Source organism: Egretta garzetta, unplaced genomic scaffold (genome assembly GCF_000687185.1).
Source record: "Egretta garzetta isolate BGI_Z169 unplaced genomic scaffold, ASM68718v1 scaffold91, whole genome shotgun sequence".
In the NCBI taxonomy this organism is placed as follows: domain Eukaryota; kingdom Metazoa; phylum Chordata; class Aves; order Pelecaniformes; family Ardeidae; genus Egretta; species Egretta garzetta.
Window position 1 is genome coordinate 4,760,006 of NW_009258661.1, and position 5,561 is coordinate 4,765,566.

The window sequence follows — 5,561 nt, forward strand, 5'->3', positions numbered from 1 at the left end:
CTCGAGTCCTAACGACGGTCACAAGCACCTCGGGCAGGATACAAAAAACCCCCCGTGGATTATCAAGTAGTTGAAATCAGCTGGGTACTAGTGAATCTCGTGTTAGAGATGCTGAAACGTAAGGGCTCGGGGTATGGGCATAAACTGTTACTTCTGGGCGTGGTGGGGGATGGATGAGGCACGACTGTAAAAAGACAAGTATGATGTCCCTTTGAAAAAGGGAAAAAAAACCCCTCAAACCATAGCTTTCTAAATAAGCTTTATTGTTAGAGAAATGGTATAACCAGTTAAGTGCTTACAAGGATCCAAGTTACAATAATGTAAAAATTAATAGCCAGTATGGATTTTGGTACAAGTGTGGCAAACAAAGGAAATCCTGTTCTGTAGCAGGGCAGTGCTCTGTGTATGAGGAGAAAACCAGCAGATGTGAGGTTCTTGACGCTAGCTCGGGTAACGTTCTCAAAGGCAAGGCAGGAATGGCACTTCGGGAGGTGATGGAAGGTGAGCATGCGGCTTGCTGGGGTGCCACACTCTAAAAGCAGTTGCTAACAATTCAGTGTCTGACGGCAAGGACATATTGAGAGGGGTTGTGCAAGCTTTTTGTCTTTGATTGGAGTCTAAGTAATATTCCGTTAGTGCCTGCGTCGGCTGGTTGACTAACTTACTGACAGTGCGGCTTATTCTCTTTGTAGAAAACAGAAAATTTGGAGGGGGTACAGACTGTCCGAGGACCAAAGACTAGTGGTCAAAGTAACCTTAACAAATAGAAGAAAGTTTGAAAAAATGGATTCATGTATTTGTGTATGCTAAGTCCCCTTCTGGTAAGAATAATCAACTTATAAAATACGAGGAGAATGACTGGCTAAACTCCAGGTCCACCTGAAAGGATTTGAGCCTTAGATCATATGCTGCACATGGACCTGCAAAATCAGGTGTTGCAAAAGAAGAAAATTATACAAGATGTATAAACAAAATCTTGTGTGTCAAACATGATGTAATAATATTTCTTTCCTCTCAGCACTGCTGTACTGCAAGCACATGGGGGCAACACATGGCAAGAAAAAACCCCACAAAAGTGGATAAATGGGAGAGATTGGTTTACTAAGAAATAGACATTAGTCTACAGAAAAAAAAAAAACAACAGCGGAAAACCTGGAGAAACAGAATACTCTGTTCTGTGTGGATAGGTGGGGGAAGTAAGGGGCTTACATTGCACTGAGGGAAGCTTTAACTTAAAGAGAAGGAAGGCTTTCCAGTTATAAAGGTAGTTGAGCCATGGCCTGGATTGGTAAAGAGTCTGTAGACTGTCAGTTGCCAAGGTCCTCAGTTTAGTTACCCCAAAATCCTGAGTGCCAAGGAAAAAGACTGTGGTCCCTTTCAGCCTTGGTGTCTATGAAAAATATGTATCTAATGGGAGGAGTGTGAGCACTGTTGAACTCCGGAGGCCGTTCTAGCAGGGATGCTCAGTTTCTGGCTTGCCTGCACAATTTGCCAGCACTCTCATTAGATTTCTTGGAACTGATACAAATGTATTAAACCTGGCAAAAATAGTGACATATGCGTGGAAGGATTTTTTTTAAATTAATGCTTTTTATAGGTGAAAGGAACCTTTTTTCCTTAGATCGCATATAATTCAAGTTTTATTGTTAGACAACACTTGTGTGCTGGGCTGCCAGTATCACTGGTGGCATATTAATGAATGGTTTTAGTGCAAACATTGATTTTTCAGAGGGCAGAATGAGATTATGCCATGGGAAACAATACTTGTTTAATTTCAGAAAGATCAAACGTAGAAAGTTAAAGTTTAGTCATTGCGTTCTGGTACAGCAAAAAAGCCCTTTGTCGTAGTTCTGCAAGGTTTTGCATATTTAGTAGTGTTCAGCTGTCCTGCGTCGGTTCAGTCAGTTTTTTATTGCTGTTAGAACATTACATTTGTTTCTCATTGCTTGTCAGTGTTTTTTGGACTTTTTGGGGGAGGAGATGTTAACACACACTGTTGTTCTTTTCTTTAGACAGATCTGGCATTTAAACAAAAGCAGAAGGAGGAGCAAAAGAAACTTGAGGAGATGAAAGCCAAGGCTGCTGGAAAAGGGCCCCTCAGTAAGTGAGGTGCCATGCTGATAGGAAAAATCAAGGGCTTGCTGGCTTCAAAAATGTCATGTTTTTGCTTGACAAACATTAAAAGGCATGTACCTCTAGGTTATTTAACACATACCAGTAAGTCGATGGAAAGTGGAGATGATAAGTAACAAATAGAGACTAATTTTTTTTTCTTTCACTATGCAATTGCACCCCCAAATTACTGCTGCAGGTTCTGCTTTAGCAGGTATAGCTGTGTTTGGTACACTAACCTGTTCCAGTGGGATGGCACAGAGACTTTTCTGCTCTTATTTTAGCATACTATCATTTTCTTGCCAGATATATTGTCTGTAAGCTTTGCCACAGCCCTGGAAGTTTTAAAAATCCAGTACTTAGAGGATGAATTTCTTTAAGAGCAGTAGATTCCTGGCAGAAAAAAAACCCCAGCAACCCGTGACTGGAAATTAGTCTGGATTCAGCTTTTTTGCTTAAGTGCCTGTAAAGCACGCTGTGTCACAGAAGGTTTGCAGGGTGCATCTCGATGGTGCATCCAGCCTACTCTTTGTCTCAGACAGTGCTGATGTGAGTCTGGCACTCACCTTGTATTGCTCCGGCGTTTGCAATGATCGGATTAGGGATGTTAAAGGGTACAGCCTGCCTATTCCCTCTAGATGTTCTTGACCTGTGGTCCATTAATGTGACTGATCCCTTCTCCATTCTGTGAAGACCATTAACCTTTATAGTTTGGTTCCTATTCTTTATCAAGCTTTAAATCTTGAAAGCTCCTAGAAGAACCTTTCCAGCAATCCCACAGCAACTCAGTTTCACTAACAACCTTTGCTGTGCAATCTTGTCAGATGCTGTTTGAAAATACGAAATCCCCTGGATTCACTTTATCCATAGACTTAACGATAAACTCATAGAGTTCCAGCAGGTCAATGAGGAAGGATTTACCATTTACAGAAGTCCTGCTACCTTTCACAAGACTGTGTTTATCCATTTGCTTTGTTACATACTCTGTTACCTCCCCAGAGATCAAGGTCAGAGTCGCTGGTCTGTAGTTCCCCGGTTCTTTATAGAACCCTTTCTGTGTCTGGGAGTTGTGCTGGCCGTGTATGAGCCCTCTGACATAGTGGCTGTAATGATAAGTTTCCAATCTTGGCCAGCAGTTCTGCATTTTCATATTAGAGCTTGTCGATGCTCTTGAAGGGAGTGCCATCCAGTCCTACTGACTCGGGATATTTCTTGTTTATTTATCTCAAATTGATCTAGCTCCTCTGATTTATCAGCATAGAAAAAATGTGCCGCGTGTGGGACTCAGAATGTCTTTGGTGTTACAGACCAATGCAAAACAATTCATTGAGCCTCTCTTCTGCGTCCTTACCATCCTAAACTTGTTCTGCGTAGGGCGCTTCAGCTTACTGATTTCTTCGTAGTTCTTTTCTGCCATTACTACTTTGCCTTTTTCTACACTGAATTTCAGTCATCTGGTCCTTGTCCAATGCTTGCCAAAGCAGATAGTGATTATTATGTTACTGTGGGAGGGCTAGACTATTCCCAAGAGCCTCAGCAAGGCAATGCTGTTAGAATCATACTGCAGCGCAAAGCCTGCTGTTGCAGCCCTTGCAGCCTATCTTGCTGTAGCCTTGCTATTCTTTTTTCCTTTCTACTTGTCATACATTAAACATGCTGTAAAAAACACCATTTACAAAAAAATGCTGCGCTTGTTGCCATGTGAATATGTTTCTTTCTTCACTCTGCTTTAGTCTCTTCAGTAATAGGGACTGTAGAGAACAGGCAATTCCAGAGAACTGGAATTCTCGTTATTCCAGTATGTGCTTCTGTAGAGCTTTAATCCGAACTGGGGGCTCTTGTTGCTGTAGGGATACCAATGCTTTTATTCCCTTAGCCTGGAATTTTATTTGACCAGACTATACTCCTGCAGTATAAGACATAAACAATGGAGGGTGTCCATGGAGGAACAAAGGAATTGTTGAAATTTTACTTCTGTTGTAGATTTATGGGGCATATTTGGTTCCAGGAGAAACTTGGTTTCTAATGTTATGTAAGTTATTAATTCAGAGTAAAGTATGTGAGATCACAAACACAGAGGAGTAACACATGCAAAAACAATTCACCAGTGGGGATCTGAGTTGTACAGGCAGTCTACTGGGATTTGATTTTATGAGGAACTAAATTTGTAGCTAAGCTCTGTAACAGTTGCCTAACCAGTTGTGTTGTTTCTTTTGGCAGCTAGTGGTGGAATAAAGAAGTCTGGCAAAAAGTAGTTTGATCAAGCTGCAGGGTAAGAAGTGATCGAGTTAACTCAATGGATCTGCAGACTTCAGAGAGTCACGAAAACTCACTATTTGGGAAACATTGTACATTTTGTTTAGTCAGAATAAATCTTTTTTGTTAAGATGTAATATTTCCTCTCTACCTGTAGATTTTGTTTTAAAAATGGCATTACTGTTTTATACTGGAAATGAAACATTTACTGAAGAGCACTCGTGAGCTTATGTAGCCTGAGTGCATCTGCTGGTTTGGTACTCATTTGTGTGAATAAATTTCAACTTCTGCTCTCTGTTGACAATGGGAGTCAGGCCCTGGGTTTTAAAATCTGCAGAGTTTTAATCTGGAGGCTCAGGTTTAGCTGTAGCTGTCCAAGATGTGGCTATGTCAGCATACGCTGTCCTAAGAGCTAGAAATTTTCTCTAAACAAAAGGTTGGGTTATACTCACATCGCCAGCAAAGTGGTTACCTTAGGGTCAACCACTATCCAAAATAACACTCCTTTTCATAGTTGCTGTGGTGCTATGCCCTATAGTCCCAGTGGCTGCTGAACATACGCTTGCCTTTGTCATACAAATAGCCACCTACACCTTGTTTTCCTTGAACATACCAACATCACAGCTCCTTTACACTCAGAGCAATGCCTTGGGGGAGGGTGGGGAGAAGGGCACTATGCTTACGGCAGTAGAACTTAATTTTTGAAATGAATAGCAGTGACAGTACACCGGATATGGAAACTTCGTGGAAGAAATACGATGTTCCTGGCGCAGGAGTGAAGGGGGAAAGAATTAACAGGGTGCTTCTTACCTGAGCGAATGGTGATGGTGGGGTACAGCCTGTTCCCTCTGTCAGAAAGGCAGCCGTTTGCCGCAAGTGGGGGATCGCTTCTGTAAACTGCGAGGCACTTCGCATCTGTGGGGAGTTACATGGTAAATGTGAAGGCACATTCTGGGATGTTGGCTGTCAGTGCACGAGGTGCTACTCAGGGGGTTTCCTTGTTAAAAACAGATGTTTCTAGAGGTCTGTGGGGGTTACCTTCCGAAGGTGGCTATTCAGGGGACACACCATTCTTTGCCCTCTTGAAACACGAGGCCCTTTTTCAGCAGGGCGGGAAGGGCGGGTGCCCTCGACGTCTGGAAGAGGGGACGGGGCGGCCTTCCCCTCCCGTCGGGCTTCCACCCCTCTGCGGC

The 5,561-nt window shown here is 42.6% G+C and overlaps 1 long non-coding RNA gene across 1 annotated transcript; it reads left to right on the forward strand.

Moving 5' to 3' along the window:
- Window positions 1-6: 6 nt before the first annotated feature.
- LOC104134803 lies at window positions 7-5,163 on the forward strand. Its single transcript, XR_692042.2, has 3 exons — window positions 7-118; window positions 388-2,100; window positions 4,333-5,163. It is a non-coding gene; the product is annotated as an uncharacterized LOC104134803 (long non-coding RNA).
- Window positions 5,164-5,561: the final 398 nt, after the last annotated feature.